We start from the raw sequence: 24,236 nt of genomic DNA, 5'->3' as shown, positions 1-24,236 counted from the left end.
GAAAAGATGATGACATCAAAAATAAAAGAGAGAGTGATTGGGAATGGAGGAGATATGACAGAGTGTGGAGTTGTGAAAGGGAAAGTTGGGGTGGATTACCATGCTCTATAATTATGGAAATTGTCAAACATATAAATGAAAAAACAAAATAAAAAGAAAATTGATATTCAAAGAATATGTCACTTATACCTAGTAATTCTGTAATGTATCCTGAGGCATTGATTGTAGTGAATCCATTTCCCACTCCTGTGTAATGATGCCTAATAACCCTTATAATTAAGCTAACTCAATAGAAACACAAGTGTGGAATTCAGCATATATATATATATATATATATATATATATATATATATATATATACACTCAGGCAATCATTCATCCTGTCAATCTATAAATATTAATTGCATTCCTGGCATTGTTCTTAGATAAGGCAGACCTGAAATTTACTGTGTGGATCATCAAAATATATCTAAGATGATGCTAAAAATCATCTTTGGGCTGGAGAGATGGCTTAGTGGTTAAGGCATTTGCCTGCAAAGCCAAAGGACCCAGGTTTGATCCCCTAGGACCCACATAAGCAAGATGCACAAAGTGGCACATGCATCTGGAGTTCATTTATAGCAGCAGAGGGCCCTGCCATGTCCATTCTCAATCTCTCTCTCTCTCTCTCTCTCTCTCTCTCTCTCTCTCAAATAAAAATAAAGAAAGAAATGGTGGCACATACCTTTAATCCCAACATTCAGGAGGCAGAGGTAGGAGGATCAACATGAGTTTAAGGCCACCATGAGACCACATAGTGATTTCCAGGTCATCCTGAGCTAGAGTGGGACCCTACCTTGAAAGACCCCCCCCAACTTGTCTTCAAAATCAGTAACCGAATTAATAACTCCCTAAGTGCCATGTACTCCTATCATTCTCCATGTAGAAATTCATTTCACCTTCTCAGAAAAGCTGCAGACTCAGGAGACTCTGAGAAATCCACAAATGGAAAAGGTGAACGTCAGCGCAATGAATTGAATGATAGTTAAAACAATGTCTAGGCCTGGGAAAAGGGCTCAGTCCATAAAGTGCTTGCTATTGAGGCATGACAGCCTGAGTTCTAACTCTCAGCTCCCACATAAAAATCAAGTATAGTAGGCCTGGAGAGATGGCTTAGCAATGAAAATGTTTGCCTGGGAAGTCTAAGGATCCATGTTCCATCTCTCTCCAGATCCCAGGTAAGCCAGATGCAGAAAAGGTGAGGCAAGTGCAAGGTGGCACATGCCCAGTAGGTGGGTCAAGCATCTGGAGTTTGATTTCAGTGGCTGAGGCCCTGGCATGCCAATAATACTCTCCCTATCTGTCTCTCTCACATTTTCTAAAAATTAAATCAATAAACAACTAAATAAAAATAAACTATAGTAATTAGGAAGCTGAGACAGGGAGAACCCTAGACTCTAGGGTCAGAGAACCTGCCTCAAAAAAATAAAGTTGAGCTGGGCGTGGTGGCACATGCCTTTAATCCTAGCACTTGACAGGCAGAGGTAGGTGAATCGTCATGAGCTCGAGCCCACCATGAGACTACATAGTGAATTCCAGGTCAGCCTGAGCTACCATGAGAAGCCTACCTCAAAAACACCAAAAATAAATAAATAAATAAAAGAAAGCAGAAAGCTGCTGTGGAATATACCCGATGTCTGCCCTGGCCTCCAAATACATGTGCATACTCATGCATGTGTATTCACACCCACATATGTTCATATACATATAAGCATGCTAACACACACTCATACATGTTACACATTCATACACCAAAAAATAGTGCCTACAAAACAGCTACAAATATACAGAAAGAGTCCTGGTACAGAAAGAGATTTCAGTCACCTCCCCCCACCACACACTGCCCTCTGCTTTTGAAAACAATAAAAGAGATTCTGCAAGTCTTTAACTATTTTTACTTTCCATTTTTATCTTTTACTATTCTAACTCTTCAAGGACAGAAGCACTGGAGATAATGGTTACCGCTGCTTTATGTAAGTGATGTTTGGCAAGTTATTTGTTCAGATATAGGATGTAAAATGCAGATGCTGCGATGTGATTCCGAACCTTCCGCAACACGGGGAAAGGGCATGCCAATTGAGACATAAGAAAGATGCTCTCCTTGGGAATTTAAAGCCCTGCTTCATTTTCTGACCTCACTACATAGACTTTTATACCATCCATGCTTTTGCCATTGGATAATAACTGTGTCCAGCAACCCCAGGGACCCAACCAATTTATCATCAACACTGCTGGAGAGATTTTCGGTTCCTTGCATCCCAGTCTTGGGCTGCCGGGTCCAGCAAAGCCAAGGGGTTGCTAATTGCCATGTTAAATTCTCCTGGCCTCAGCTCTTCTCTCCCTTGTGTCTCTCAATCTCTCAGTCCAATTGGGGATGTCCGTGGGAATTTATCTGCACGCCAGGAGCTCGGAAAGCGTTTACTGCTAGTCTGTCTGTATCGCAGAGGAGAGAGGTGGTTTTTGTCAGGGTGTTTGTGCTCTGCATTTTATGATGCCATTTCATAATAGGGGGCTGCAATCTCCTGTAAAGTAAAAGAGAAGGAATTCACAACAACTTGTGTTTGGGGAAACATTTTCTTGAATCTAAGGTTATCCATCAAGATAGCAGTTATTACAAATGTCCTTATCTGATATTGTCTAAATAAAGTCCATTAGCTGACTTTACATTGCTGGCTCCAGTGGCCATAACTTTATTATGGCTGTCAATACCCTGTTCAAAATAATAATTCTAGCATTGATTTCTACTTCTTCTTTGCTTAAAGACCCTTTGGCATCTGCACTGAATTCCTAGAGTTTAAAATATTTGTGGCATTGTGAAGAGGAGAGGATTTAAAGTCATCATATCCACAGAGTCCCCAGGTGCCCTTCCTTATGCAATATTTTCGACAGTTTAATTATATTCCATAAAACATGGAGTAGATGGCTTGGGGTGAACTTCTGTTCTCTCTTCACACACAAGTTAAAAGTATTTTTCTAGATTGCATGCACTGCATTCACATCAGTTTTATAAACTAAACCTGTAACCATGGATAGTCATGACCTCATCTCTAATCCTACCTATAAAATTATTAAGTTGAGGGCTGGGGAGAATACTTAGTGGTTGAGGAGCTTGCCTATAAAGCCAAAGGAACCAAGTTCGATTCCCTAGGACCCACGTAAGCCAGATGCACATGGTGGTGCAAGAGTCTGGAGTTCATTTGCAGTGGCTGGATGCTCTGGTGCTTATTCTCTCTCTCTCTCATTCTCTCTTTCTCTCTCCCTCTGCCTCTTTTCCTTGCTCAAATAAATACATAAAAAGTTTTAAAAGATCTAAGAACACACACACAAAAACACAATAAAAAGTCATTTATGGTAGATTCAAATGTGCAATATTTCAACTGCTTTTAGTATCAATATGTGTAACATATTTGATAATGTGTAGGCTTTCTCAAAAAATGGAGAGAAGGGGCTAGAGAAATGGTTCAATGGTTAGAGGCACTTTTTGCAAAGCTGCCAGCCCAAGCTTGAGTCTCCAGAACACAGGTACAGCTGGACGCCAAGTGCCATGTGTGTTTGTAATCCCAGGTTGTCTACAGCCGTGGGAGATAGAGCCAGGAGACTGCAGAAGCTCATGAGCCAGCTAGACTCAGGCATGCTACAACAAAACAATGAGAGATCCTGTCTCGGAGAAGAAGGAGAAGACAAACACCCCGAGATTTCCACTCGTATGAGAGGGTATGAGCATCTTGTTCACATATCCACGCACAAAAATAAGTTATTGTAGAGAAAAGTAATAGTACTTCCACCTCAGTAACCAAGGTCAACATTGATCACTCTTTCCTCTGGGTAGAAGCAGGAAAGGCAGCCTGATGATGTCATGCACATTTGAATATCGTGTATACCGACATACAGCAGAGTGGAATCCAGCCACCGTGAAGACGTGCCAAAGGGAGGTGAGTTTGAGGAACTTGGTGTTTCTTTTCTTTTTCTTTTTCTTTTTTTCTTTCTTTCTTTTTTTTTTTTTTTTTTGCCACCTGGCTTTGTAAACTAGTCTTCCCCAAACTATGAGTCACTGAGTAAAGGGATCAGAGGTGTATAACTTGCCACAGTTGGTTCTCTTCTTTGGTTCTGCCCCTTCTCTTTCAGGCGACAGTAAAACTCACAGGCTTCTCAGAGTTCACCTCAAAGTATGAGCTTTGGAGTGAAAAACACCTGAGTTGTGGTCTGGCTTTTGGCAATAATAAGGTGTGAGATCTGAGACCACGCCTTTAATTATTATTTAATCATTCTACAAGTTCATATTCCTTACATGGGGCTGGAGAGATGACTTAGCAATTAGAGGAACTTGCTTGCAAAGCCTAACAATATGGGTTTGATTCCTCAGCACCCATGTAAAGCCAGATGTATAGGGTAGCACATGCATCTAGAGTTCATTTGCAGTGGCCAGAGGGCTGGTATGTCCATACTCTCTCTGTGTCTACCACATTCTCTCTCTCTCTCTCAAATAAATAAATAAAATATTTAAACAGATCCCTTACATTAAAAAATGGAAATAAAGTTGCCTATTGTGATAATTTATTTAAAGTTCATGAATATACTGCCTCGTGGCGGTGGGGGCTGATATTCCCCTCTTATGTTAAAGGCTTGTGCATCAGCCCCTGGTGCCATGGTGGCAGAAACTTTAAACAGCATTGTTCAGGGGACTAAAATTAGATTATTGGAAACATGGCCTTGAAAGTGATATTAGGCTTCTACCCTTTCCTCTCAGTACAAGCCCAACAGACTGGTCTTTTATTGTGTGTGTGTGTGTGTGTGTGTGTGTGTGTGTGTGTGTGTGAGAGAGAGAGAGAGAGAGAGAGAGAGAGAGAGAGAGAGAGAGAGGGAGAATTGGTGCTCCGAGGTCTCCTGCTGCAGTAATCAAACTACAGACAAGTGCAGCAATTTACACTCATGTGCAGCCTTACCCGCTTGCGTCACCTCGTTCATCTGTCTTATGTGAGATCTGAAGAAGCAAACACGGGCCCTTAGGCTTCACAGGCAAGCGCCTTAATGGCTAAGCCATCTCTTCATCCCCATCTCTCTATTTTGCTTCCTGGCTGCTTTGCAGTGAGCACCACCATTGCCTCACAATGCACTCTCACCACCATCTTCCTTACTTGCCAAAAACCCACAGTCATGAGATCAAGCAAAGGGAGGAGAGGTCTTGAAGAAAGAAACAAAAAGACAACATATATCTCTGAGAAGACTAGCAAGGATAGCTAAAGAAGGAAAGTGGGGTTGACAGGGGACACCATCATGGGGACAAGGAGTGAATGAAGGCCTGGTCCTTAATCTATGACCTGTTTTACTCATTAAAAGTAAAGTGTCTTTTTTCCCTAACCTCCCTTACCAACCATGTATGGAATGTGCCTTTCCCTTATCATCCAGAGTAGAAACTAGCCAGGTATGCAGAATGGTACCATGATGTCACTATTTGCTGATCCATATCTTGCATGAGGAAGAAATCTCTTAAAACATGAGCAAGACATTTCTTAGAACCATACTCAGGGGGAAAATTACCAGCTCCCAGGTCATCACAGCAACCTGACAAAAGGTCTAGAGTTTCTCTCAGGGGCAGGGGCTGGGGAAGGGGAGCCTTAACTTTCTTAAGCAGTGCCCTTCTCCTCTTAGCCTCACTGCCTCTTTTTTTTTTTTTCTTCCAAAGCTTTTGTTTAGGAGTCCGTGGGATCATGAGGGTTCTAGCCTCAATAGTGGGTAGCCTATTGATAATTTCATAAGTGGATGTTGTATTGGGAGGAAAGGGACACTGGGTCATGCCTTTGAAGGGCATATCTTGGCCCATGACTCTTCCTCTCATCTGCTTCTGAGTGTCGAGGGTGAGCAACTCTGCTCCAACGGGTCCATCCAGCCATGGAGTTCTGCTCACCACACACCCAGAAACAAACAAACAAATAAACAAAACAGTCAAGTGACACTGAAAAACCTCTGAGAGTCTGAGCCCAAACATGCCTTCTCTTCTTCTAAGTCATGATCTCACATGTTTGTCACAGTGACAGCATGCTGCCTCACATACTGTCTCAGTGGGTGGATCTGCAGCAGTTACTTTCTTTATTTTTAAGGATTTAAAAAATATTTTATTTTTGTTTATTTATTTGATAGACAGACAGAGAGAGAGAGAGAGAGCGATACAGAAATAGGCAGGTAGAGAGAAAGAGAGAGAGAGAGAATGGGCGCACCAGGACCTCCAGCCACTGCAAACGAACTCCAGATGCATGTGTCCCCTTGTGCACCCAGCTTACATGGGTCCTGAGGAATCAAACCTGGATCCTTTGGCTTTGCAGGCAAGTACCTTACCTGTTACGCCATCCTTCTAGCCCACTTTCTTTTTGCAGGAAAAAACATCTAACAAGAAACAGAATTATGGATAGACAGGATTTCCTTTGGTTGCAGTTCTGAAGGGGGTTTCATCATGGCAGGAAAAGCATGGTAAGCCTGAGCAAGGTTCCTGGGTCACATTTACACAGCATCAGGAAAGTGAAACCTATTGTCTGGGCTTTGAGCAGGTCTGCATTACTTCAAAGCCCACTGCTAGCAACATATCTCCTCCAGCAAGATTCCATTTCCCAAAAGCCCTATAGCGTTCCCAAACTGCCACCAGATAAGGTCCAAGTATTCAGAACATATACACCCACAGAGAACACTTCAAACCACCACAATAATTTACATTGTAAGGACCAAATTATGATAATACATAGACATAAACAGATACAGGAAACATGAAATTTTGTGATTGGACTTCTTTTTTCCTTTCTAGTATATATAATGCCATTTTGGGGGGAAAAATCATTGCTTGCCTAGTAAAAGACAAAATAAATCAAAAGCAAAATAAGATATTACTTCATACCTGTTATAGTAGCTATCATCAAAAACACAAAAATTGCTATTCATGGAGGCGCAAGACTTTAATCCCAGCACTCGGGAGGCAGAGGTAGGAGACTCACTATGACATCGAGGCCAATCTGAGATTACCTAGTGAATTCCAGGTCAGCCGGGGCTAGAGAGTGAGACTCTACCTTGAACGCTCCCCAAAATAAAGACAAAGATTAACATGCTGGTGAAAATGTATAGAAAATGAGTCTATTTGCAAATGGTTGGTAGAAATACACACTGATTAAATCCAGAAGAGTATATAGGGATTTCCAAATAGTTGAAATAGAAGTACCCTGAGACTCCCTCCAAGAACACCAAAGGGACATTGGTACCCGCATGCTCAGCATAGCATCACATGCAACTAAGACATGAGTACAACTTAAAACTCTGCCAACAATTGTGTAGATGAGTTGTGGTGGGGGTGATGGAATATTCTCTATCCTCTGATTAATTTATGTACTTCTTTTTTTGCAAAACAGTGTCTCATTTTAGCTCAGGCTAACCTGGGACTCTGCAGTCCCAGGCTGGTATCCAGTGTACAGCTCCCCTCCTAACGCTGGCTCCTAAATGCTGAGATTAAAGGTGTGTGGCACCGCACCTATTTTTATTTATCCTGCAACAAGGAAAGAAGTAATCAGTTGTGATAACATGAGTGAATCCTGAGGACACACAGAAGGACAAATGCTGTGACTCACGTATATAGAGTCTAAAGTAGGCAAAGTCATAAAAGCAGAGAGGGAAGAGAAAGGAAGGGAGGAGGATACTTAATAGGTTGATACTGTATATATGTAAGTACAATGATTGTGATGGGGAGGTAATATAATGGAGAATGGAATTTCAAAGAGGAAAGTGTGTGGGGGGGAATTACCATGGGATATCTTTTTATAATCATGGAAAATGCTAATAAAAATTTTAAAAATAAGCAGAGAGTAGAATTGCCAGGAGGGGGAGATTGTTGGGAGTTGAGAAAAGAAGGGAAGAAGGAAGTGAGGAGGTCCTGGCTAAAAGGTAGGAAATTTAAGCCATACGAAATGAATGAGTTCTGGAGGTCTGGTCATCTCATGGCAATTCACAGTCAACATCACTCTATGGTACACTTGAAAGTCACTAAAAGCGCACATAGTTTGACATGCCAGTGTGTATGTGTGCTTGCATGCATGCTTGTGTGTGCTCACATGTGCATGAATTCATGTGTGGACATGTGTGTGGAGGTCAGAAGTTGATGATGAGTGTCTTCCTTGATTGTTCTTCACCTCGTTTATTGAAATAGAACCTCTCATTTGAACTCAGAGCTCAATGGTTTGCATAGCAATCCAGCTTGCCTCAGGGATACCTGGTTTTGCCTCTCAAGGGCTGGCATTACAGGAAGTCCACCATTCCTGTCAGCATTTATGTGCGACGGCGGCCCAAGCTCTAGTCTGCACACTGGCAAGACAAGTGATTTATCCACTGTGCCATCTCCCTTGCCCAACAGGGTAGACCTTTAAAAATACCACACAAAGATGAATAAGGAAAGAAAGGACTATAGTAAATGAATAAAGAAGGAAAGACATTATGATGGAAAAAAAAAGGAGGAAGAGAGGGAGTGAAGGAGAGAGAGGGGAGGGAAAGAAAGGAAGAAAGAAGAAGTGATATCCATAGAAGGTGAATATTTGAATTAACATGATCGTGGCTATTGTTTAGCAAAACATCAAGCTGAATGTTATGTATGTACAATTCCTGTGTGTCAAATATACCTATGCAATGATGAAATTTTTCAACTACTTTCCACCTTTACTAAGTAACAACAAGATGCATATGTGCTTCTCAGCTACTTTGATATAAACAGAGAATGGGAGAGCAAAAAGGTTACATGGCCAAATGAGTCCAAATCCACAATGCTAATAGTAATTCCTGAAGAGCAGTCTAGGTAGTCATTTCATTTTCATTTTCTTATTTAAGTAATATTCAGATCAACATCGTGTTTTATAAAAGGAGCAACCAAAATTCAAGGTGGTTAGGTCAATTTTAAAATATCTTATAAAGGACTGGAGAGATGGCTTAGCAGTTAAGCTCTTGCCTGTGAAGCCTAAGAACCCCAGTGCAAGGCTCGATTCCCCAGGATCCACGTTAGCCAGATGCACAAGGGGGCGCAAGCGTCTGGAGTTCATTTGCAGTGGCTGGAAGCCCTGGTGCATCCAATCTCTCTCTCTGTCTATCTGCCTCTTTCTCTCTCTGTCTGTCACTCTCAAATAAATAAATAAACATAAGCAAAAAATTTAAATATCTTATAGGGTTTAAGAGATTTCTCAGTAGTTAAAGTCACTTGCTTGCAAATCCTAACTACTAGAGCTTGATTCCCCAGTCCCTGTGTAAAGTGAGATGTACAAAGTTTCAAATGTATCTGGAGTTTGTTTGCCATGGCAAGAGGCCCTCGTATGCCTATTCTCATTCATTCTCTCTCTCTCTCTCTCTCAAATAAATAAATAAATAAATATTAAATATTTTTTAAATCAAAAATATTAAAAGGTTTTATGATCAGAAAGTAAGAGTCATATTTTCAAACTACTTCTGTCTCATTTTAACCAGAGGAAGGCAATCTCTCAAACTTCATAATTCTATGAAAACTCTACTTTGCTTAGAATTATAAAATGGCATCTGTGAGTTAGTTGCTTTGTCATTTCTGCTCCCAAAGCCCATTATCCACACAACTAGCAAAACATCCATCGTGCGTTCTCAGTTTGATTGTTGTTCCTGGGTTTCCGACCCAAAGCAGATGGGGAGCTAAGGACAAGGTTTGATGGTTTCCAGGGTCAAGCAGTGTGAATTCCGGGACAGGGGTGTCACATAAGAAATGAGTGCTGAGAGGGATGAAGAAATGGCTTTGGAGTTAAGCGCTTGCCTGTGAAGCTTAAGTACCCTGGTTCAAGGCTGGATTCCCCAGGACCCACGTTAGCCAGATGCACAAGGGGGCGCATGCGTCTGGAGTTCGTTTGCAGTGCCTGGAGTCTCTGGCAAACCCAATTCCTCTCTCTCTCTCTCTTTCTCTGTCTCTTTCTGTCTGTCACTCTCAAATAAATAAAATGAACCCCCCAAAAAAGAAAGAAAGAAATGAGTCCTGAGCAGACTCTATTTTAAGAAAAACGATTCTGCAGCCAAACATATCAGGATAAGAAAAAAAAACTTTCATTAGGTTAATTCAACTTTGTGGAAATAAAAACAGAAAGCAAGGAGATAACATTTAGTTAGGACAATATGGCTTATAAACACTGAGGGTAAGACTGTTTATTCCCGAGGCAGGAAATGAGTTTAATTTTCAGATCCTTCCTTCCCCAACAATTGCTCTGAACTAAGATTTTTTTAAATTGTTGTTGCAATGACCATAATTAAAATCAATCAATGTTTTCATACCCAGAAAAGTTTTGAACTTAGTATTAAATCTGGACCAAATGAAGGCTGTTTTCAGATTCAAAGACAGTCTAGGAGAAACTCCCTACAGTTGATGTTTCCTATTAAAATTTATACCATCCATCATCCTAATAGATCAGCCATATGATTTGTCCATCACAGGACGAGAACAAAATGTTATCTTGTCTCCTTGACAGTGTGTCTTAAAAAAAAAAAAAAAAAAGGAGAGGAAAAAAAAAAACTCCTTCCACACTGTTCCTTTTCTAGTTTTCTTACTTTGAAGTTGTTCATAGCACACAAGGTCTGGCATTGGGAGTAATTAGAGTAAACCATGCAGAAATCCCAGAGGAAGCGGGCAGAGAGGATAATGTTGGCTGCACTAAAAACCTGAAAGGAAAGCTACATGTTTTAGAGGACAAGAAGGTGAATAAATCCTTACAAGGAAGATGAAATGACTAAATCAGTCTTACCTGCCTAAATTTCACTCTCCTGGCCATTCTCTGAGGTGTAATTATAATTATGAGAAAAGTTGGAGAGAGTGTTTTAACTAATTGACAAAGGTCTGCACATGAGAGGCAGGCCAGGGTTATTACCTAGAATAATTGTGAACCGGAGTCCATGGAAAGGCTAGTCTCTACCCCACCCAGGCTCTGGAAATGATGCTGGATCCAGACCTCTTCTCCCTACAGTTCCCCACGGAGATGACCAAAGTCTACCTACAGACTAAATAGACCTGTCAGAGAGAATCCCATTACAATGAAAATCTTTATTTCCTTCAAACAAACCTTTTTATTTCAGTTAGTCTGGTCTGTGCAAAATACCCCATATGCCCGACATAACTCATTTCTTTATTCAGGAAGAATGTTGAACATTGTTTAAAACCAAAAATAGCATAAAGATGGTGTTCCTGGATTTCACAAACAAAAGTATCCCAAACATGGCCTAAAACATGCTTATAGTATTTTTTTTTGTTTTGTTTTGTATTTACCTCACAGTCAAATTGAACTAGGTAATCTATGTTTTATCTAACTTTTGCAAAAATGCATGAGTTCTTGCCAGACAGCAAGGTAGTATGTCATTTTCAAATGATGCCCCATGTGACTGGACCTAAAATAAACACCATTTAAATTGATAATAATTCACCCAAAACTTTAAAAAAAGTTCTTTGTTTAGAAAGGAATAATTCAAAAGCCCCCATAATAATCTAGAAGCCAATGTTATAGACATTTTCATTACTTTCCTTAATACAACATTTATCTCATGCAAAGTTATCGTTTCTATTGTTATATTTTAGAAAAACCAAATATTTATTGTCACACCAACTGATTTCCATACTAGAAGGTTGACTTAATGTTTCACCTATAAATATGCAGTGGCTATTTTAAAACAGTATCAAGACAAAACCAGACATAGTCACGAACGCCTCCAGGAACTCCTTGATGAGCTAGGTAAGGCTGATAAGCCTCTCTCCCAAACAGAACTCGCCTCCACTCAGAACAGGCCAGCAGGTGTGGCCACAATGTGAACAGATGTTTCCACAAGTAGGAGTTGGGGTTTGAGTGTGTCTTTGCAGCTTTCCTTTTCCTGTGAGCCACTCGTTGTGGTGGTGGTGTGTGTGTGTTCTAGCTACCTGTCTCTTTCCCCCACTTTATACCTCTGTTTGGTAGTGCTGTGGGCTGTGGTGTGCTATTTCTTTCTTGTGTATTTTTAGATGATTGCTAAAGAACATTTTATATATATATATGTTTGTTTTTTCTCGCTGCTTTGGGACCCTCAAGTCAGACTTTCTGGTCAGTTACCGGGTATGATTTCATAGGAGATAGGGAAAGAGAGAAAGAAAAGGAAGATGGAAGGAGGGAGCAAGAGAATAAAGAGAGAGAAAAAGCATTAATTTTATTTAAAATCCCCAACCAAGGGCAGATGACCTTGGCCTTGGTCTGCTTTGATACGGGCAGCTGAACTGCCCCCAGGAAGGCAGTCACAGAACAGTCGTGATCATTTTGTCAGGTCTTATTGTTTAATTAGATCACAACTTAGGTTCTAATTCTAAAATCCTTTTGGCACATGCCATAATTCTCAGTGCTTATATCAAATACTTTCCAGCAGCTGCTGACATAAGGCAAAAAGCAACTGAATTCAATACTTGAACCAGTTTATTTCGTTTTAATGACAGGCAGAGTAAAAAGTTTCTAGTGGCCAATCACCCAAACATCTTCTGGAAGTAATTGTACACTGTGGCTCTCAGACGGCTTCATTTGGCTCTGAGGCATCCTTTTCTTGAGTCACTTTAAGTGCTCTTTGCACCATGTTTGGACTAGAAGAGGGCTTGTGCCCTCCCCACAGCACGTCCATTACTGAAGATGCTTCTGGATTTGGCTCACGGACTATGACCTACCCTCTATAAGCACAATGCAGAATCAGAGTCCTAACCCCGGCTCAGAGACATGTGATGGATCAGCTATGCATGTCAAACAGCTCTGACCCATCAACACCAACAGGAGCCAGACAGCAATGAGAATGGAAAGGCTGTAAGATTTTAGAAATCCATAGCCCATAGGATGCTTTCCTCCCAGATCATGTTTTCAGTGCTGAATAGTTGCCACACAAAAGGCTGCAAACTTTGGGACTCAATCCATATTCCTTCAAGTAGACAGTGTCACAGACCAATACATTTGATTATTGATATATATTTTTTTTCACCAAGGGAAGCAGCATACATCTCATTTGCCATTTTATCCACTGTCATGGAAAAACAAGTTTTTCTGTTTCTTTCTTTCTCTTCTTCCTTTCTTTCCTTATCCTCTCTCTCTTCTTTGGTGTAAACATCCATTGTGTGTATATGTGTTACATGCATGTGTTTATGCATGCTCTTATGTATATGGGTACATGTGGAGGCTAGAGGTTGACACTGGGTGTTTCTCTCTACTAAATTTACTGAGAGTCTCTCACATGAACTCAGACCTTGCCAATTTGGCTACCTTAGCTTGCCAACTTGTATCAGGGATTCCCCTGTCTGTGCCTCTGGAGCTGGGATTACATACAGTTTGCCATGCCCACCTGGCACGTACATGGATGCCAGAAATCTGAACTCCAGTCCTCACGTTTGGGCAACAGCAATTTCCCAGCTGAGCCATCTCCTCATGCCCAATGTCCATTTCCTTTGTTGCTACCATCTTTACCATAGGCTTCACTGACCAAGCTCAATGCATCAGTGATACTGTTTTTTCTTTATATTCCTCTCCCCATGCCCTGCATCTATAGACTTGTGACTTTGCTTTCCCAAGTGTCATTTGTTTTTAGTGTTCTTTCAGAATGGTAGATATTACACAGGTTCTGTCAGGAAGATGGGAGCACTAAGGGAACAAACAGATTGTTGAGACATAGCAAAGCTCCCAATAGGAGTCACACTTGGGCTCCATTCTGGAGAATCAGGCCTTGTGGGGAAAACAGAACTGATGAAATGTTATTGGCTGAGATAGCAGAGATGGTGAGTGAATCGGGGAGGGCAGTAAAAGAGTGGAATGAGCCTCATATGAAAAGAAGGTAAATTATGAAGGCTGAGTGATGAGATGAGTGAGAAAAGAAAAAAAATCAAATCATAGATGACATGGCACACTCCAATAGACCTTGGTTTTTAATCCTAAAAAAAAGAGAAATACAGGCTCTTAATAAAATAATAAGACTTCTATTTGTGAAGATATCTCTAGTAACATGTAGATAGGGAAGAGCTCCATGGAGGAGGAAATGGAGCAATGGGGGTGGTTAGGAGACTGAGTAAAGAAAGCAAGAAGCACTAGTTTAAATTCAGGTTGTGGTACTGTAGATGTAGGTGCCTGAAGTCTGTACAACTTCTAATTAGATGATGAAGGTGAGGAAGACAAGCAGGGATTGTGGAAACTATTTGTCCATCTCTTCTTCAGAAGAAAAGAATAGAAAGATGAAGAGTTCTAGTGTTTGCAGAGGGTCAGTTTCATCTTGAAAGTGCTACATTTACAGTGCTTCAGACGCACAGGTTCAACTGGTTGTTTGAGTCATAAACACAAGATTCATCACCTGATGGAGGGTCATGAAGCCTTGAGAATAAATGAGTTGTTCAGAGACATTCATGAATAAGAACAGAGGATCTAGGACATAGTCCTGGGGAAGAGTCTAAATTTCAAACATAAAGAAAGAAGCCTAAGCCATGAAAGACAATAATAAAAAGTGACCACCAAGGTGGGTGTAAGTCAACCAGCGCATTGGGTAACCATAAAAGGGATGGATGTGTTAGTTACTTTCTTGTTGCTGGGGCAAACTATCTCACAGAAAGTAATTTAGCAAGGGCTCATTCTGGCTTAGAATTTTAAGGGATTACTTTTCATCATGGTCAGGGAAGGCAAGGTGACCAGGGCAACTAGGCTGATCACATTGTTGCCAGAAGTCAGAAGACAAACAGGAAGTCGGGATGGGTTATAAAATCCCAGCTTCAGTGTCCTACTTCCTCCAGCAGTACAACACCTTTATAGGTTCGATAATAATCTCAAAAAGCACCACCAGCTGAGGACCAAGTGTTCAAACACATAAGCCCGTGGGAGACTTTTTACATGCAAGCTATTGTAAGAGTGTTTCAAGCCTGATGCCACCAAGGGAAATCGAAACTTAAAGGTTCATTGCGTGCAGTCATCATTGACCTTATTAACAATGATTTCATAAGTGTGATTGTTGGGGATGCCGACTGCCAGGGATTACTTTGGTGACTTGTAGTAATTTGTGTCTCTCAAAAATAAATTGCCCATTTATCCAAGGTTGTCATATTTATTGGCACAAAATTTTTAATGATATCTTATTATCACCTTAATCACGATAGGATTTACAGTGATGTGCTCAATTTCATTATGGATATTGATAGTTTGTCTTGTCTTTCTCTATATCTCAATTAACTTAGTTAGAATTTTATCAATTTTGTTGATTTTTTTTCAAAGAAACAAGGTTTGATTTTATTGGTTCTCTACATCCTATATTACTTTACTATTTGATTAACTTTCTAACTTTTAATTCTTTCCTGATGCTACTTTTGGGTTTAATTTGATTTTGGAGGGAAGAGAAGGGAAAAACAAAGTCTCCACTGTTCCCCTTTCTAGCTGACCTCAAACTAGTGGTAACTCACCTGTTTCTGCCTCCCAAGTACTGGGATGTTAGACATGAACATCACACCTGCCTTGCTCTTTTTCTTTTTTAAGTTCCTCAATATAGAAGATTAGTTCGTAGATCTTAGTATTTTCATCTTCTTTTTCAGTACAAGAATTAAAGTTACAGAATTTTCCCCAAGATATAGCTGCATCCTATGATTTTGATATGTTGTGGTTCTCATATTCTTCGTTTCTTTTCTTTCATAAGTATGTAATAGAAGCATGGTGCTTTATTTCACTATATATTTGAGAATTTTCAAGATGTCTTTTTGCTATTGGTTTCTAACTTAATTCCTTGATAGAAAACACATATGAAATAACTTCAATTTTATTTTCAAATTTATTGAAACTTGTTTTCAGATTTATAATACGATCTTTGTGAATATTTGCATGCATTGTGAAGAATGTGTATCATGCCAAGGTTGGTTGGAATGTTCTATAACTGCCAATCTCGTCAAGATGCTCACAGTCAATCAAATGCTCTGTATTCCAACTGATTTCTCTTAGCAAGCTCCATCAGTATCCATCCTTACAGTTCATTCTTGTTTTGCTTCATATATTTTGGAGCACTGTTATAAAGCACATACATATCTGGATCAATTATGGTTTTGTTATCATTCCTTTAGCATCCTGAAATTCCAGGAACTATGCCTTGTTCCGAGATCAATCTTATATTTATTAAAGCAAGCCTATATGCTTTTTAAAATTAAAAAAATATATATTATATATATATTTTCAAGCAGAGAAAGATAGAAAGACAGAGAAAGAGAGAAAAACAGGCATACTAGGGCCTCTAGCCACCGCAGTCAAATTCATGTACCACTTTTTGCAGCTGGGTTTTTACGTGGGTACTGGGGAATTGAATCTGGCTGTTATGCTTTGCAAGCAAGTGCCTTATCCACTAAGCAATTTCTCCAGCCCTGTTTGCTTTTCTTTTTTTGTTTCTTTTACACTTAGGTTGCATATGACACACACGCACAACTTTTCTACCTTTTCACTTTTTAAAATACATATTTTAATTTATTTATTTGCAAGCAGAGAGAGATAGAAGAGACACAGACAAAATAGGATCACCAGAGCCTCTAGCCACTGCAAATAAACTGCAAATACATGAGCTACTTTGTACATCTGGTTTTAAATGGGTACTGGGGAATCAAAAACAAGTCATTAGGCTGGGCAGGCAAGTGCCTTAACTACTGGGCCATCTCTCCAGTTCCTCTCTCTTTACTTTAAGTTTATTTGTCCTTATGCTTTATATTTCAGGTTACTTTCTTGTGGAATGTGAAATGAGGTCTTTCATTATCCATTATTAACCTCTTCCAATTGGAAGGTTAGAACCAATTGTATTTCATACTTTGTTTGTGTTTCGTTTTGTTTTTGAAGATGGATCTTCACTATCTAACCCAGGCTGCTAAGGCACTCTCTAAGTAGTTCAAGCTGGCCTTGAATTTGTGATTCTTCTGTCTCAGATGCTAAGTTTTAGGATAACATGCTTGTATCATCTTGTCTGGCTGACAAACCTATTTTAACTTATCATAGCTGCTCCTCCACCTAGGCGAATATGCATGAAATTTCTGGATGACGTAAGGAAGTTCCTAGGGATTAGACCTTTTGGTGCCTAAACCAGGAATGTGTCAGGTTTTAGGAATGAGCCATATCACCCTGTTCTTCAGACACAAATAACATAGTATAGACCTCATATTATGCTGTTATTAGTGTTACATTAATTATACCATACAAAGTTTTTAAACATACAAAAGTCTTCATGCGGACTTACATATTTGCATTCTTTGTATTTTGTCACTCTTGAAGACTTTGTTTCCATCAACACTTTTTTTTAATTTTTAAATGTTTTATTTATTTATTTATGTACACATTGGAGAGTGGGAGGGAGAGAGAGAGAGAGAGAGAGAGAGAGAGAGAGAGAGAGAGAGAGAGGTCCAATAGGCATGACAGGGCCTCCAACCACTGAAAATGAACTCCATATACATGCGCCACCTTGTACATCTGGTTTATGGGAATACTGGGGTCTCGAACCTGGGTTCTTAGGCTTCACAGGCAAGTGCCTTAACCACTAAGCCATGTCTCCAGACCATTTTATTTTTTTTAATGTTCCATCAACACTTTTGCTTGTTTGACAATGTTGAGGATCAAATCTAAGGCTTTGCACATGCTTGCCAAACACATCACCAAATGATCTATGCTATCAGTCCATCTTTCTATTTAACATTATAATCATCTCATCTCGTCATCAGAGCCTGTTAAGTATTTCTGTTAACCTCATTCAATAAAACTTTAACTTCAGATGTATTTTTCATCTTTAGACATGCCTGCCTACGATGTATTTCCTTTCCCTTCTTATTATATTACTTTTTTTCCACCCATTTAAGTACTTTACATAGGACAGCAGTTGCCTTCTTTTTTTTTAATTTTTTTTTTTTTTTGCTTATTTTGATTTATTTGAGAGCAACAGACAGAGAAAGAAAGAGGCAGATAGACAGAGAGAGAGAATGGGAGCATCAGAGCCTCCAGCCATGCAGATGAACTCCAGACATGTGCGCCTCCTTGTGCATCTGGCTAACATGGGTCCTGGGGAATCAAGCCTTGAACCAGGGTCCTTAGGCTTCGTAGGCAAGCGCTTAACTGCTAAGCCATCTCTTGAGCCCAGCAGTTGCCTTCTTATTGCTGGGACAAATCACCCAAGCAGAAGCAGCTTAGGGCAATAAAGGATGTCTTTTGGCTGACAGTGTTGAGGGAAGTTTCATCATGGCAGGAAAAGCATGACAGGAGAAAACAGCCAGGCAGGCATCACATCATGACAACATCAGGAAGGAATGAGTCTGAGTACTGGGCCTGGAGGTGAGAACCTCACAGAAAGTAGGTATTTTGGTGAGAAAGCAATCTAAGATTTGGAGTTAGAGGCAGAGGGAATCTGAGGTTAAGATATCTTCTGTTTAGATGTTTGAATCTTTAAGACAGATAATTGAGGATGGAGAGATGACCTGTGTCATATAAGAGAGAAAAACACATCTAGATACGAGACAATGAGAGGGGAAGTTTGGGACAAACATCTAGCATCAGATTTGTCATATGGTTACTAACATGAGTTATACTGGATCTCTGTGCATGTGTTCATTCAGCTCATTAGTGGACTCTGGTCTTCGGGAAGGCACACATCTATTAGTGTTACAGATATGCTATGAGAATCAGAATTAAAAACCATGGCTATAGGGTTGGAGAGATTTCTCAGTGGTTAAGGCATTTGCCTCCAAAGCCTAAGAACCCTGGTTCCATTCCCCATTCCCCAGGTAAAGCCAGATTCACAAGGTCGTACAGGGGTCTGGAGCTTGTTTTTAGTGGCTAGAGGCCCTGTTGTGTCCATTCTCCCTCTCTCTTTCTCTCTCTTTGTCTCATAAATAAATAAATAAAATATTTTTAGAACATCATGGCTGTATTGCCTGAAGTTCCCAGAAGCAACAGACCAGTGCCTATATTAAACACTGTACAATTCTGAGTGACTAATTATAACTTCGGTGAGTGTGGGAAATTGATGTGTTGAAGGTCTAGAGCCAAATTATTTGGGGCTGTCTTAGCCCCTAAAAAGCCATTCATTGTCCACCGCTATGTGGGACTTAATGTTTTTGTCACTATTAGATAAGTCCATTTTTAAATATATGAACAGATACCTAGCTTTCACCAAAGCCAAGAATTAAGAATGTCCTCAGAGAATATCTGAGGCCCATAGCTGAGATTTCCCCACTTTGATTTAACACCCCCTCCCTCGTGTTTCCATTGATGTGATTGAAAAGTATCTTTCAATAATGACTTTCTTTGTTCCTTACTATAAAAACTTTATGAAACTTTTACCACATTGAAACATGGTGTTTGGGGCAACTTGCAAGTAAGCGCCCTGAACCATTGGGCCATCTACAGAGTTCAATTGGGGCCACTGGCATCTATGTTCCCAGACCACTCATATTTGCCTCTAGAATAAACTAGAATAAACTGCATCCCCTTTGAAGTGAGAGTTGGGTTTACGTGTGTGTGTGTGTGTGTGTGTGTGTGTGTGTGTGTGTGTGTTGACAAATGTTTCACATAATGAGATAACAGGGGAATCTCAGTTACTAAAGTCCTATAGTAAAATGTTCCCCAATACTGTTTCAATCACATTCCAATGGAAGAGAGTTTATGTACCATTGTTTTCACAAGCATGTATGTTGGTTGGTATGTTGCATAATGGTCTATATGCACTCAGGGGCAAGGTGTTCCCTTAACACTCTCAGAGGAATATGAACCTTGAACTTTCTGGCAGGCATCCATTAGCTGACCTGCCTGAAGTAGTCACTATTCTTCCAAACGCCTCTTAGCTCCAATCAAACTAGCCTTACTAACCGCTGTATATGACTTGCTAATTTTAGTACACAATGCTCTGAATCATAGCATGTCAGAGCTGAAAAAGCTCTTAGAGATTTAGACCAACCCTCCTCAATTTACACCTGAGGAAACACATTAGCCCTTCAGAACCTAGCTTACTTCCCTCACATTGTTTCCCTATTAAGCTCTAACAGGTCTAGGAGCCACTTCTTATTTTAATTTTTTAATTAAAAATTTTATCTAGCTGTTATAATTGGTTGTGTTGAGAGAAGGAAGCCTTGGATGAGGCTGTACGCATCCTTTGGCCTCTGTTTCCCTTGTTATTATATTGTTATTTTCTCAATACTGGGACAAAATACTCAATCAGAAGCTGCTTATTAAAGAAAGATGTTATTTTGGCTGATAGTGCCAGAGGGCACAGATCGTCATGGTGGGCAATGCATGGCAGGAGCAGGAAGCTGGCATCACATTGTAACATCAGCAGTGAGGAAGTATGGAGAGAGCAGAATAACAAGAAGGGCAAGGCTGTGACTGCTCAATTCCCTCTCCAAGTGATAGATACATGACACGCCCTCTGTGACTGCTCAATTCCCTCTCCAAGAGATACACAACACGCCCTCTAGCAAGTCCCACAGCCTTTAGGAGCAATGCCACCAATCGAGATCAAGTGTTCAGGCACATGAATCTATGGGGACATTTTACATGTAAGCCACCCCAGGCTGCTTTTGACCATCTCTGAGGGTCATTCTTACTATATTTTGATTCTCTTTGAAGTCTTGGGTTTTTAATCATTGGAATTGGTCATATCGTCAGACACCTCTTGCTTTTTATGGTACCATGTTAACAAGTGCATAATAATACCCTCTATTTGCAGTATCCCATGATGTATTAGTCAGGGTTCTACAGAGCAATGGAATCCATATAATGAATGTGTATTGTAAAGGGGACTTATTCAACTAGCCTACAGGGTACAGGCTGGGCAGTTCAACAATAGCAATAGCTGTTTGTATGCTAAAGATTCTGAGAATCCTGAAGCTGCTCAATCTATGAGGCTGATGATGGCTCAACAGTTCTGCCAACAGTCTGCAGGATTCTTAGAGAGTCACTAGTTTTCCATTCAACCAGAAAATGGATGCAACTGTTTTTGCTTTTTTTTTTTTTTTATTAAGAGAGGGAGGGACAAATGGAGAGAGAGACAGACTTGGGGCATCAGGGCCTCAGCCACTGAAATCGAACTCTTAAGATGCCTGTGCCACCTAGTGGGCATGTGTGACTTTGCCTGAACTTTGTGCATCTGGCTTACAGGGGATCTGGAGAGTTGAACATGGTTCCTTAGGCTTCACAGGCAAGCACCTTAACCACTAAGCCATCTCTCCAGCCTGCAACTGAGTTTTAACATCAGCAAAAGATGATAGCAACAGGGCAGATACCTTCAGCAGTGAGAAGCAAGCAAGACAGTAAAAAGGGCTACTTCTTCCTGGAATCTGTCAAAAGGGTGACCTACTCTAGGGAAGATCTTCCCCTTTCAGTGACTCCTCCCTGGACATGCCCTCACAGACTTGCCCAAGATGTTGGTCTCTGACTTGATTTCCTCATCTAATCCAGTTGACAAGAGAAGTTAACTGTCATGTGTGGTGTCTGAGGTCAAATGACAGCTATCACAAAACTGTGCAAAGTACAGAATCAAGGCCAGCACGCGTGCGTTTCAGCTAAGGTCTCACCAACCACAGTGCACTGCTGGAATGGCCTGCATGTTTTCTGCGCCTCAGTTGTGAGCTTTGGATTGGGAGTTTTCTTTGTGTTTATTTTGATTTTTTTTTTGTTGTTGTTGTCTTTTGTAGCTCATCCTCTAGGATGTCCTTGAAGAACTAATATTTCCTTAGAAGATAAACCATAACTTGAGAAGTTTGTCCTTCTCTGGTCATGAGCAGCAGTCAGCTAGTCAGAAATTCACCCTGCAGCCTGTCAACTCCAGAGCGAGAAAGGCTTCAGGAGATTCACCTCACAGCAACACTCCGTGGCCTCCACTTCCTGTTCACCGCCCCATGGCACCGCTCCACAGTCTTCCCTGTCTTCTGGCTCCTCCCCACTCCTGATCTGGTTTTCCTGCAGGTCAGGCCATATCCCTGCTTGCTGGCCCCTCCTACTCTCCTGGGGGTCCTGGTAGGTCCACTGTGCCTTGCTTGGGGAGGTCTGGTCCCTGTGTGAGCTGTGGAATCAGGCCTTTTGCTCTCCTATCCTGACTGGCCACTGGGTACCAACATCCCTGTTCACCTGAGTCAGAAGGTACTTAAGCCAAAAGACAAAAACTTGTTTCCTTCTCAATAAAATAAAGAGCCTTCTTCAAATGGGTAGAAACAATGCAAAAATTTAAAAAAGCCAACAAAATCAGAAAAGTGAGAGATATCCACCAGGATGTGTAGTCCTACAATGGAAGCCTCCAAGGAACTCATAGAGAAATCAACAGAAATTCATTCCCAAAATGAAAACACAGCAACCAATGAGACCCTGATAAAAAATTGCTGAACTAGAATCAAACCATCAAATAACCAACAATCATACCAATGAAATTGAATAGAATTGTATCCTAGAATGTTCAACTTTTAAAAGTAGGCTTATATTTATTGAAAAAATGTTAGAATATTCCAAAGAGATATGAATGAATTGAAGGTGCATTAAGAAATGGAAGATCTCAACAACCAGTTGATTAAGCATAATGAAGTCTTGGTCAAATGCAAGAATGAATTCCAGGAAGTATCAACGAAGTCATACCTCAAAAAAGAGATGGGCATATTGCCAAATAACACAACAGAAAACAAAAATCAAGTAGAAATTATAAAAACCTCTCTTGTTTATATTACAATAAAATTATAAAAACACAGTGACTCATGTAGAAGATAGAACTTCTGCCCTGGAAGATAAGACAAAAGAAGAAATTGATCAGAAAGCCAAAAAATTTGCTAAGTTCAAAAAAATCAAGTGAACAGAATACAAGGGAACTGTGGGACACCCTAAAACAACCAAACATTGGGATCATGGATATGCCAGAAGGGGTGGAAATCCAGGCCAGAAGCAAAAAGAATATATTCACCAAAATTATTAAAGAAAATTTTCTGAATCTCTCAAAAGAGAGGCCCATCCAGATCAAAAAGCCTACAGAACACCAAATAGATAGGACCAAAGAAGAAAGTCTGCAAGACACATCATAGTTAAAACTCTTAACAACAAAAACAAAGAAAGAGCGTTAAAAACAGCAAGAGAGAAATAACTCACAACATGCAAAGACAATACCAAGAGTAGCTTCTGGGAAAAAGAGATTTATTTTGGCTTACAGGCTCGAGGGGAAGCTGCAAGATGGCAGGGGAAAACTATGGCATGAGCAGAGAGTGGACATCACCCCCTGGCCAACATAAGGTGGACCACAGCAACAGAAAGATGTGCCCCACACTGGCACGGGGAAGCTGGCTATAAAGCCCATAAGCCCGCCCCCAACAATACACTTCCTCCAGGAGGCATTAATTCCCAAATATCCATCAGCTGAGGAACTAGCATTCACAACACCTAAGTTTATGGGGGACACCTGAATCAAACCACCACAGCAGAGATTAATCAAACCTCACAGTAATAACTATAAATATTATTGATCTTAACTCTTAGCTGGGTGCATTAAGAGACACAGGTAATCGGGGTGGATCAACACACTGGGCTCTTCTATCCTCTGTCTTCAAGGAACCCACCTCACTGTTAAAGTGAGATAGCTCCTCAGGGTGAAAGGATGAAAAATGATATTGCAAGCAAATGCAAATAAAAAACAAGCGACATCCTCTCTCTCTCTCTGTTTATTGTTCTCAAATAAAGAAATAAAAATAAAGGGCTGGAGAGATGGGTTGGCAGTTAAGCACCTGCCTGTGAAACCTAAGGAACCAGGTTTGAGGCTTGATTCCTCAGAACTCACATAAGCTAGATGCACAAGGTGGCACATGTATCTGGAGTTCATTTGCATTCAATAAATAACAAAACAAGGGGTGTAACTATATTAATATCTGATAAAATATGCTTCAAACCAAAAGTAATGAAAATAGACAAAGAAGTTCACGCCTCATCACTTCCTAACCTGGATTAGCCCACCTTGCTGACATACCTGGATGGCATCTTAAGGCTTAAAAAGAAGGGATGGTAGAGCGTGGGGGAAGGGGAAGGGTGGGGAGGGGACACAAAACTGAACCCAAATTGAACTGATACCATATAGTCCTCTATCCTGGAAGTTAGTCTAAAAGGTGGAACCCTCAAGTGCATCTTAGAGGGAGCACCTGGATCAAAGGGCCCTGAAGAGGGTGAGACCAAACCTAACCTTAAATT

This window comes from Jaculus jaculus, chromosome 19, assembly GCF_020740685.1.
Source record: "Jaculus jaculus isolate mJacJac1 chromosome 19, mJacJac1.mat.Y.cur, whole genome shotgun sequence".
Lineage (NCBI taxonomy): Eukaryota > Metazoa > Chordata > Mammalia > Rodentia > Dipodidae > Jaculus > Jaculus jaculus.
Note: the sequence above shows the minus strand (reverse complement) of the source record.